The 12709-nt window shown below is 37.5% G+C and overlaps 1 long non-coding RNA gene across 2 annotated transcripts; it reads right to left on the minus strand.

Annotated features, from left to right (window-relative positions):
• Window positions 1-673: 673 nt before the first annotated feature.
• LOC131874676 (uncharacterized) lies at window positions 674-10624 on the minus strand. 2 transcript variants are annotated; one of them, XR_009372089.1, is made up of 3 exons: window positions 8177-10624; window positions 6893-7013; window positions 674-1142 (listed from the first exon to the last, which is right to left on the minus strand). It is a non-coding gene; the product is annotated as an uncharacterized LOC131874676 (long non-coding RNA). The 2 variants fall into 2 exon arrangements; XR_009372088.1 differs by lacking the exon at window positions 674-1142 and adding an exon at window positions 1496-1567.
• Window positions 10625-12709: the final 2085 nt, after the last annotated feature.

The following is a 12709-nucleotide window of genomic DNA, read 5'->3' on the forward strand; positions in this document are numbered from 1 at the left end:
TAGAGAAAGTGTTGGATCATGAAGGGCTTCTGATTGGAAGAAATATAAAATTGGAACACAAGTAAACTATTCTATTGATTGAAGAGATTACAAGAGCTTCTTGATCAATTGATCAAGGATCAGACTAACTGATTAAGAATGATTTGCAACTACCTCATTATATAGAGGTCTTAGATGCATCTACATATTGGAAAACTTGTATTATTGGAAATAAAGCAAAAAACTAAAACACTTTTTGCTGTAGTCATCCCAAATAAAGATAAAAAATAAAAAAACACACAACTATGCAAGTGGGAGGAATTACTAAACAATATTGGACACCATTGATGCGTGCATAATTTTTTGCAAATAATGATGGTTGAGTTTCCATCAACATGAATGGACCCGCATTAATATAAATTATTATTATTCAAGATAGGTCGGAGGAAACATGCGTACTTTGACTAATTTGTTTTTAAGTATATGATGTTGTTTTGAAGGGAATGCAAGAGTACAATAGTGTAAAATGTTAGTGCTTACCATCAGTGATTGTAATAACCATGTCAGTGTGCATCTTGCCATATGCTATACTCTTTGCGATAACTCCAGAAGAAAAAAAGACAATGAAAATGCAACATTTTATTAAAAATCTGTCAATGCTAAAAAAAAATAAAATACTTGCCACATGCTCCAAAAGTCACTAATTTTATGCCATCTAAAAAATCAACAAATGTGTGACAAGTTCCTCACAAGAGTACAATCAAGAGACGACATGTACATAATATGCTCAAAAACTTGCAAAGTGCTGGGAGAATGTAATGTCCCAAGTTTGAGATTTTACAATAATGCAGTCCTGAAACAACAATTCCAGGTTATAGTGAGAAATGTAATATATTTATGAATAAGATTTAATCAAACTGGAAACATTTTATTATAATATTTGATTTACAATTCTAAGAATAGTTCAGGATGGAGAACTTATCTTGATAGCCGGTCACGAATAGATGATACATGATCCAAATCTCTTGCTGTCACTTCCTCTAATATAATATTTTCATGGACAACCCTCTTGACCATTACGTGTATATAATGATTGTCTTCCAGCACATATACACACCACACATTTACACCTCTTGCTACTTTTACAAAGATTTCTTTTATACCTGACATGATCATTGAGAACAAAGATGTTACCACCTGTAAGTTAATAACCATTCTGATCTGATCTAAACTGATCAGTCGTGATGTATGACTATGTAGCAGTAGCAATTGTTTATGATCTTCCAAAATCAATGCTTGCCGAGACTATCTTGTTTATTATGTTAAGTCAAGGCGCTATCACTGATACGTATGGCTGGAAAATATACGTCTAAGAGAAAATATATGTCAACCTCCTTCCTTAATGTGCTCGGTAAGTCATTCTCTGTAACGTCTCCGTATCGTAAATATGTCTATCCATGGTCGATATCTTGAGCGATATCTTTTTGGCAAGGAAGTCGGGTCAAAGATAATTATCGATCTCATCATCCTATCTTTTCTACGTAGCTTTCCTTGTTTCTTTTATACATGTATGCAAAGGCACACAAATCTGCAAATCAATATTTTATTTGATAATGTATTATTATGGAGATAAATGATATTTAATAATTTATTATTATAGAGATAAATGGTTATTCATTATTCAATAGTAGATTGCTGATAGAAATAAATGAATGATTAATCAATATTAAATAATTGTATTGATATTCAATTCAATTTAGTTTTTATGGTTATTCTTTTGTATTTCAATTTTATTATCATTAAATTTATTATTATATTTCAAAGTGGGGACATGCCCTGATGCCTCTGCGGGTATCTCGGATGGTTTCTTAACTACTACCAAGAAAAGGCGTAGGAAAACGAACAGCAAGAAGGATGTATTGAATCCGCAAGCCCCTCCCATCTCGAACAGCTCCATCTCGGATTTCCCACTAAATTGTGATCTTACTAACAAAACTTGTATTACTCCTAAAGCCCTAACCTCACATAAAACTCTTAAGGAAATCGATGATAACTGTACCATTGAAGTTATTCCCGCTTGTAATCCCACTATGGTCTCTTGTAACATCAAGCAGCCCATGGAGGAAGACAAACTGATGATGCTTGAGTCGGATTATGAGAATGAAGGTATGGAAGAATTCCCCATTTCGAAAAGACGGGGAAGACCTACGGGATCAAAAAATAAAAACTCTGGAAACAAAAAGAAAGAGGATCCCTCTCCGAATAATGCGACTCCCATCCAGGGAGCGGATATGCAGTGTCTTCCCCTGACCACTGGTTCTCAATGAACTGTATATCCTGGAATATAAGGGGCCTTGAGTCCTCGGATAGGAAATATGTCATAAAAAAATACCTTGACTCTCATCCTAACCTGGACTTCTTGATGCTCCAAGAGATCAAAGCAGTTGATTTCACCCTCCATAATAATTTGGTTTTTCTATGGAAGGATGCAGTTAAGTATCACACCCTTCATTCTAGGGGTAGAGGAGGAGTTGCTCTTCTTGTTAGCCCTAAATGGAGTAACTATATTACTAATCATGGGATATCCCCATGTAATCGAGCTGTCTGGGTTACCATTAACCATAACAACAATTGTTTTGGCATATGCTCTGTTTATGCTTCCAATGATTGGAATGAAAGAATATCTCTTTGGGACTGGATTAATGATCTTCCTGACCTGCCCTGGATTGTGGGGGGAGACTTTAATATGGTTGAATCTCAAATAGATAAGGAGGGGGGCCTCCCCTTTACCTGGAAGGATAGAGAAAAGCTTCACTGGGATAGAATGAAAAGAAATAAACTATTCTTTGATCCTCTTGCTGGAAATAAAGATCTTTCACCTGGAATATGGCACACATGGTGCAATTTTCAGCAAGGGGACAACAGAATATATTCAAGGTTGGATAGGTTTTATGCAAATAAGAATTTTTTCTCTATCCTCCCAGATAAATGGGGGAACTCTGTTTTAGTCACATCGACCACGCTTTCTGATCATCACCCCATAAAAACCAGCTTTATTATCAATAGATCCCCGACTCCTCGTCGGTCTGCTGATGCTAAATTCATACTGAATACCAGTCTTCTGAAAGATGAAGATATCTTAGCCGCTGTTAATATTATCAACTTGATCAATAAAAATCATTATCCTCATCTTAATGATATTGAAAAATGGGACCTTAATGTTAGCTCTTGGCAGAACTTTCTTAAAACGATTGGCCAAAAAAGAGCCAAAGACTATAGACGCATTGAAAATACCCTCTCTGCTAACCTTCAGATTGCTGAATCCCGCATTCAAGCCAACCCCTCTGACTTCAACCTTACTGCCTAGCAAATCTATGCTAAGGATACTCTTAGTAAACATCTCCAGGCCAAAACTCGAGGTGCAAAAATTAGATCTCAAGCCAATTGGTTACAATTCAGAGACAAGGGATCAAGATTCTTCTTCAATCTTTTGAAGCATAAACAGACTAATGAAGCTATTGGCAGAATTATCATCAATAATCAGGACATCACCAACCCCGATATGATAAAAGATGCCTTTGCAAAATACTACCAGGATCTCTTTACATCCGAAGATTCTGAGGAAGCAAATAACATCAGGAACCAATGCTTCTCCCTTATTCCCAAAAAGATCACCGAACAAGATGCTGGTCTCCTCTTTGCTGAGATCACAGTGGGGGAAATCGAGAAAGCAATCCTTTCACTGCAGAACGACAAGGCCCCCGGCCCCGATGGCCTGCCTGCTGAATTCTATAAAGCCAACATTAGTTGGATTTGTCATGATCTTCTTAATGTATACTCGGCGGCATTAGTTAGAGGTTCTTTAGGTATGAATATCAATAAGGGCATCATCAAACTCATCCCCAAAGATGGAGATAAAGCTCTTATTAAAAACTGGAGGCCGATTACTCTGCTTAATGTCTCCTATAAAATTTTAGCGAAAATCCTTACTCTGCGGCTTCAGAACATCCTCCCCAAGATTATTGGCTCAACACAGACTGGGTTCATTAAGGGAAGGTATATTTTAGAAAATGTGATAACTAGCTGGGAAGCTATGCATTGGGCTAAGCAGTCCCAGCAAAACTCTGCCATGCTGCTTTTAGACTTCGAGAAAGCTTATGATCGAGTAGAATGGAATTTCATCACCATGACTCTTGAAGCTTTTGGTTTTCCTAGCAGATTTTGTGAATTTGTTAAAATGATGATGAAAGATGTTTTTGCCCAGATTGATATCAATGGATCCTTATCCGAGGCCTTCCCTCTGGGTAGATCTATCAGACAGGGCTGCCCCCTGGCCCCTGCCCTTTTTGTGATTTCCTCAGAAGCTCTCCACTATATTCTTAAAGATCACTCTATGTCCCCTGCTGTTAGAGGTATCCGGCTCCCTAACAATGAAGAGCTCATCACCAGTCAGTTTGCCGATGACACTACTGTTTTCTTTGAAGCCTGTGACAACAACTTTGAAGCACTTCAAAACAAACTTAAGACATTCTGCATTATATCCAGAGCAAAGATCTCCTACTCCAAATCTACCTGTCTTGGATGGCATGAAGTTCCTCCTGACTGGAGTAGTAGATTTCAATATCAATGGGGAGGTCCTCACCTGGTGGTTAGATACCTTGGAATTCCCTTTTCTGTGGACCCCTCTCTTAAGGCTATGTGGCTTTGGATCAAAGACAAAATTAACTCCAAGCTTAATAAGTGGCATAACCGTTCCCTTTCTCTTGCTGGCAGGGTTCAAGTTTGCCAGAAAATTCTCTCATCCTATAACATATACTTCTCTTCGGCCTGGTTGTTCAATAACTATCAGATATTTGAGATCCAGAAGGCCATTAGACAATTCCTTTGGTCTGATGGCAGAGGAACTAGGAAAATGCATGCTGTTAAGTGGCAATGGTGTCATACGGACAACCTCCTTGGGGGATTGGGCTTGAAGGATCTAAGAATTCAAGGAGTTGCTCTTGCCGCTAAATGGATCTTCCACTCTATGGAGGGTGACTCCCCATGGAAAATCCTTATTAGAAACAACATAGAAATGGGTTTCCCTAAGCATGCCAAATCCTGGAAGGGCCTGCCCCTTGCTGATCTGATCATGGGTAGCTTTCCTATTAAGGTCCATGGATCTGCAGTTTTCTGCTCCATTTGGAGGGCTTGGGAACAGGTTAGAAAGTTTGTAAACAATAAGGACTACCATGATAGTCAAACTCTATACGGCGAAAGATCTATTTGGTGGAACTTACAGCTCTCGGGAAAGCCCTTAGCCCTCTCACAAGGCTGCTCTGCCAGGTACTGGAACAATAAAGGGATATGCCAATTGATTGACCTATTTGAACATAACCAACTGATGCCTTGGAATGATCTCAAAACTAAATTTAACATTCCTGACTCGCAAAAGAAAACATATAATATGATTGTTAAAGCCACTAAAGATCTCCCCATGACCTGCTATGTGGATTCCAATAGGTTCCTTCAGTGCAAATGGCCTGATGGTAACATCTTCAGCAAGATTAAGGCAAAAAATATTTACAATGTTATCAATCATAACAGCTCCATCATTGAACATATTAATGCTCTTTGGTATACCTCCCTTGATAGCTGTTCCTGGAAGAAACTCCTTAACCACCTTTGGAAGGGGCCCATTGAACCTAAAATTAAATACTTTAGATGGCTGTTGTTGCTGAACAGACTCCCTGTCAGGAACTTGGAAGCTCAAACTGAATACTGTAAATTCTGTAAGATGCCTGAAACTTGTAGACATATCTTTTTTGATTGTATTTTTGCCAAGAAAATTTGGCAAATGTTTGATATATCTTATCCACTTGATTACTCCATTTTGAATATTGTGACTGGACATATTTATGGGATTAAAAAGGATACTAATCTTTTTTGGTACATTCTCTCTTCTAACATCTTGTGGCAGCTCTGGAAGTGCAGGAACGAGGAAAAATATCAGGACAAACCCCGGTCCCTTACTGAGTTTTACCGTAAACTCACATATTTTAAAATCCTCTTGCAGGTCTATACCATGATGATGATTGATAAAGACAAGCTTAGGCGGTTCCTGAAGACCGATCACGCCACCTTCTTTGTTTATGAGATGAAGCACGACTACGAGTGGAGAAAGAACATTGATGACATCAAAGCTTTTGACAAGACCCTGAACAAAATGAACCAAGAAATCAGGTGGAACAAGAACACCAAAAAGGAGGTGCTTGCCATGCCAATCCAGGAAAACAAGAAAGTTGTTTGGATGGAGGGGGATAAGGGATGGACGACCTGGGTTGATGCCATTGATGGCATCCTGCCTTAGTCTGTCTCCTTTTGATGCTGCTTTTGTAGTAAACGTGTCTATACTGTATACTCTCTTTTGATCTCCTCGATGTGAGGCCCTCCCTCGTCCCCTTTTTTTGCTGCCTCTATGAGGCCCGGACTTGATTTCGTCTAACTGTATATTTTGAAATCCTTATTATTAATACAAAAAAAAGTGGGGACATCATATAGAAAATGTCAAAAAATCAAAGACGTGTGGTAAATGTACAAACCAAGCGCTCTCGGAGCCAAGGAATCAGAAATTGAGAGGCACTAGATTGAGATTATGAGATGAAGGGTGTGTGGTAAAATCTTGGACTTGGTATTGAGGAATGCATTTATGAATCAAGGAATAGAGGAGTGCAATGAGGGAATGGAGGACGAGTGCATCAATGTCTGCGAAAAGGTTCCATAAATTCAGGAGTTCTTTATTTATGTTTTGATCATATAAAGATCAACCTATATTGCAGACTTAACTGAGTAGGCATTCCAGTGCAAGTAATAAATAATGTTTCTTCAGTTTTTCCTACGATTATAAACACATTCAAGGTTTTATATGTAATACCTTTACTCCAGAAATGTCTCTTCGCTATCATGGATTGCATCTTCATAATCCCTTTTAAGAATTTGAATACTTGGTACAATGGAGCTCTCTTCTACAAGATCTTGAAAATATGTCAAGCCATCTGAAAGATGCAAAGCAAGAAAATATGTCAAGCCAGAATGGATATGTTATGCAGGCCAAAGGAAATAGAAGGAAACTAATTAGCAACTTGCCATTTTCTTTTGCCTACAACCTAACCGACTAAGTATTCTAATAACATGGAGGGGGCTTCCTAAAAAAATAGAGTTGGAGTTGTTGAGATTTTTTAGGAATATTTTAAATCTGGCAGTCCCATGAATTTTGTTTTGCACTTCAGGTTAAAAATTTAAGTAAATTGGTGGTAAATAAATTTAATTTTTCTTTTAGAATTCATATGATTGACAAATGGCATAATATATTCTTAAGCTGGTGGAGCAATTTCGAGCCTCACCCCATTTTCACTAGCTTAACTTCTTAAGCCTAAAGAGTACGGGCTCTATTTTTTAGGAAAAGATTCCAAATAGTCCTGTACCAAAAAATATTTTTGCCATTGGACCACTTCTTCCTTAAAAATAGAGCTTAAGCCTCCTCTATGAGACCCCTTCTTAAATATATAAAAAAGTAATTAGCAACTTGTTACATACATTCTAGCTGTAACATCGCTTTCTATATATTTGGATTCTTACTTACAATGGAGCCACAACCTAACCTGCTATGTACATGGGTTCCAACCACAGGGAGAAACAGAAAACTGATACACTAATTTTTTATTTATTTTTTCAAAAACATTTCAAGTAGTAACAATGTTAAATTATTAAGATTTCACTGTACTATGAAATTGAATGTTCACTTACATTTTTCTGACATGTCTCCATTCGTAGAAATTAATGAATTCACAATACTGAGAAATTGTGTTTGATTACCAGATAAATAATTTCCTGAAACTTTTCCTGCTCTGGGTATACTATGATAGAGTTGCTTTCTCTGAATTTTTGTTTGAACTATTTTATTGAGCTGCTTGCTTATCTCGATTTATTTTTTTATTTTATTTTCCCGGTAAATCATATTGACCAAGATAATTGCATGGAAGATTTTGGACTAGCCACCATATCGCATTATTAGAGTCCACGTTTTGTGGTAACTTCACGGGGAAAAAAGACAATGCATCTGCCACATTTTATTAAAAATCTCTCAATGGTAAAAGAATATTAGGAAAATATGTATTTTTCTATGAACATTAAAACAATTGGAGGATGGATAAAATACCTAGAACTTGTGCGGAGATGCTGGGTAACGTCAAATTCCATTGCTCCCATTTCCATCACTTGAATACCAAATTTGATTAAGTTTGAGCATTAAATTGAATGCTAAATTCAGCTGTTCAGTGGAAGCAAGGATGAAAGGATTTATAATATTAAAAACCACCAACGAGGTTAGAATAATGGTCAGAGATATGATAAAGAACAATAGAATGAATCCTAAATATTGGAAACCTTACTTTTTAAAAAAAAAAATTCAGTTTTTGTCCTTTGCAAGACGCTTTAGAAGAAGTTCCTTTGTTTTTTTTTGTTAATACCGACTATGGTGTTGATAATTTCTGAAATGCATCAGCACAAAAATGCATACACGATACAAATACATGGAATAAGTATTATATATCGTACACAATAGTTCCAGAATCATATTAACACCAAAGCTTCACATAAAGCATCAACAAAAAAATTGTAGGTTGAAAAGGCCTAAAATACTTAAATTGAAATGCACAAAACTATGTGAGCACAAAATCGTTTGTAGCAAAAGACAAAAAGAGTTAAATGGAAAAAATGTATGTTTATGATTAAGGGTAAACATGTTTTAAGGGGACCAGAAACCCCGTACAATGGGTTTTGAGAGGACCCGAAACCCCACAGGTTTTGAAGGGACCCAAAACCCTCAGATTTTACCAAGGTCTGGAACCCACAGTATGACACTGCTAAAAGAAAAGAGCATCAACATACCAACAACCAAACCACAAACTGGACATAAAATCATCCCTAACACATAAACAAGGGTGTTACAAGGCTCCCTTAACCTACAGATGTATCCAGTCACCCATCACCTTCAACAACACCAGATTACAATAGATCAACATATACTCACAATCTGGTCTAATGGGGTTTTGAAAGGCTCCCCTAACCTTCATCATGGGTTTTAAACTGGCTCCCAAAGCCAACAAACAAGGGGTTTCCCAGGCTCCCTTAACCTGTAACAAAGTATTTAGCCTGCCAACAACACAACTAACCCTTAACCAAAAACCATAACTAGACAGACTGAGCCCTTTAAAATTTCTAGCATCCAACTTACCTATGGGAAGAACAAGGCTCTCACGACCAGCACACACAGAATAGAAAAAAACCTGAGAGCATATGTGTGGGTTTTGAAAGGCTCCCCTAACCTTCAAGACATACATAAGGAGGGTTTTGGAAAGCACCTTCAAACTCCAATCTAGTCCATCCTCAACAGAAACGAAAGACATGGGGTTTTGCCAGGCTCCCCCAACTTTGATGGATTTTGAACGACTCCCACAAACAATAACCAAGCTCCCACAACCAAAAATAGGGATCTTTCGGGCCTCCTCAACCTTGAAAGAGGGTTTTCAAGGCTCTCACAACCTGACAGTTGATCCGCCAAATACCACCTACAACTCCTCTAAATAGACACAACACCCATCTTCACCTCTATAGAAGAAAAGCCATCTCCGGAACAAACCATCTCCACCTCAATAGAAGAAGGTGCCACCTCAATAGACTGAACCAAGGAAATCCAAAGGCGCTAAGACTGAAACAAGAGAGAGAGGCATAGGAGTCCAAAAATAGGGACACCAAAAAATAGACCCCAACAACAACAATAACTAGGGTTTTAAAATAGACCCCTTAACCTTTCTCTGGAACAAGAAAACAAGGGTATACATAAAAAATCCAAACTCAGAAAACACCACCCCATGGGATTTTAATAGGCTCCCCAAACCACACAAGTTGGGTTTTAGATTGGCTCCCAGGACCATAACAACCATAGCAGATCCAAACACCAGATAACCAAAGGACAAACATAAACCTCTGAATCATCAACAACATCCAAAACACCAATGGGAAGGAACGTGCTATCCAGGGAAAAAACACTCGGACCAACCCTGTACACCCAGACAAAGGAAGACCAACCGAACCCACCACCACCGCAATAGGAGATGGGGTCACCTCGATAGACCAGGCTAAGAAGAACCCTTGAAAAGTGAGATAGAGAAGGTACCCAAGAAAAAAATGCTGCTAGGGCCAATAACCACCGAAGGATAATGAAGACAACTCCCACCAAAAACACGGTTGGAAATCCCACCTGAAAAGGCCAAGGGGGCCGACAAGGAAGAGAAGAACACCTCGAATAGAGTAGGTTTACCACCAAACAAGGGACGCAACCACAGGCCGTCAAGCTTCTACAGATCCCCGACTCCCACAAGGCATCCACCGTTGAGCACACACCAGCAGGCAGGGAAAGAAATCACAAGCAACGTGTGGGGGGAAAGAGATTGATCTCTCCCACCGCGACCATTCCCAACCCTAGCCCCTGCCACCACCACAACAACCGCTTCAGGCACAATAAACCAACCTTCGCCTTCATCCGCACCCTCCGCGTCATCTGAATCACTCACGTCCTCTTTTGGCACAAAAGCCCTAGCTCCCGACCCACAACCACCGCTTCTCCCACTCCTTCCTTTCATCCCGCTCAATGGTTTTCTACTTATATCTATGAAAAAATGTATGTTGTGAAAACCCGTAATTAGTATTCAGAGCCCTACGCAATGATTTAACACAATATTGCATTTATTTGAAACTCTAAAGAGCTTTACTCAAATAGCAGAAAAGTATGTTAACAAAAAATTGCATTGAGAGAAAACATAGAATAGTTAAATTGAAAACATGCATGTTATGGAAGCCTGAAATACATATTGAATATCCTACACTATTATTTAACACAAAATTGCATTGAAGCATTAAACACAAAATTTGATATCATGAAAGTCAAAGATAAAGATATTTATGGAAGTATTCCAACACCAAATCATACACAAGGCATGAACACAAAAGTGTAAGGAAGAGTATCAACATAAGAGTAAATTGTACAGAAAAAAAATTAGTATAGAATTGGAGAATATGTAAATTTGAAATAGTTAAACTCAAGCAATGAATGATGTAAATGCTCAAAAGTGAAGTATTCATTCACTATCCTACACCATGATTCAATGTAAAATTGCACAACAATATCTTCATAAAACTGTGCAACATAAAGCTTTAGACGCTTAAGTTAAATTTTATACAAGCATATTAGCATAAAAATTGAAAGGGCAGCATATAATTTTCCTGAGCTTGTAGTAGTTATAGAAATAATTTAGGATGAGTCTGTACAGAAGTAGCATCTAGAGTGACATGGCATGTTAGGCACAAGAGTTAATAAAATTGATTTTGTATGCTTGTTTCTAAACTTCATAGACTAGTAGGGAATAGTTGTCAATGAAGTTTGTGTAGATTCAAGAGACATGAGCGTAAAGTTATGTTCAGATATTGTTGACTATATTTTGGCCTATGGTATCAGTGCTTTAGTTCCATTTTTCAAGTTACTGAGGAAAATTGTTCACAATGGCAGGTTTTCTTGAGTAGTTATAATATCTGATACGACATAAAAAAATTAGTCTAATTGTGAACACAAAAATTTTCATTGGCTTTCAGCATTACTATAAAGTAAAACAATTGAGTGCCTATATAACTAAAATCACATACCACAAAATCCACAAATGCTAAAACGGAGACAATGTTTTTCTGAAAGCCAGAAATACTTATTCGCTATTCTACACAAATGCTTAAAAAAATTTGTAGTTGCAAAAACCCAAAGCAAAATTGTAATGATCTTGTAAACCTAAGTCAAGAAAACAAGCCGCCTTACACAAAATTTGTCACAAATGTTGAAAACAAATGAGTTTTTTGGTTTCTGTGCAATTCATTATGTTTTTAATTCGATAGGCACAAAGTGGACAGTGATTTGAGTATTGCATTAAAGAACATAGAATAAAAACTATGAGTTTCATTTTAATTTCTCACCAGGAAGTTTGAATTATGTCTCTGTTAGAAAAAACATTCCTAGTTTGAAGGGCTAGGAATGCTACTTCAAAATGCTTGCCTTGTTGTACTTTCGTCTCCAAGTGAGTATGTTTTTGAGTGAAAAGTTCTGACTGGGGAAACATCTTGGGATGTGAAGGATTTTTGGTAGAATTTGGTGCTTGGGATACAAATTTTTGTGGCAAATGAGTTTGGAAGGCATATGCGGTAGAAATTGCTGTGGCTGAATTTGTGAATGAAGTAAGTTCTTAACCTACATTTTGGGTCAGAAAATAGTTTATTTGCACTTGCAAAACAAACAAATAAAGGGAAGAATGAGGCAAAAACTTTGGGAATTCAAAACTAAATACTTTCCCTTGTCAAGATGGGTTTTCAGCGAGGGAAAGATCAAAGCCTTATATGCGCTCACCCACATTTTATTGCTATTACAATAACAATTTCGAAGCAAATAGCAGATGTGAGAATTGGGGTCTGGATTTTGGGGCAAAGCTTGGAGAATAATTTCACGAAATTGTCAGTTATTTTACCTTGATACAAAATCTTTTACTGATACAATGCCTCTATCAAATAATGCCTATTTTGTTGCATAAAATTTAAAATAAAAATTGACCATCACTACGTATACAGGATAAAACCAACACCAAACTATGCCTGG

Source organism: Cryptomeria japonica, chromosome 3, assembly GCF_030272615.1.
Source record: "Cryptomeria japonica chromosome 3, Sugi_1.0, whole genome shotgun sequence".
In the NCBI taxonomy this organism is placed as follows: domain Eukaryota; kingdom Viridiplantae; phylum Streptophyta; class Pinopsida; order Cupressales; family Cupressaceae; genus Cryptomeria; species Cryptomeria japonica.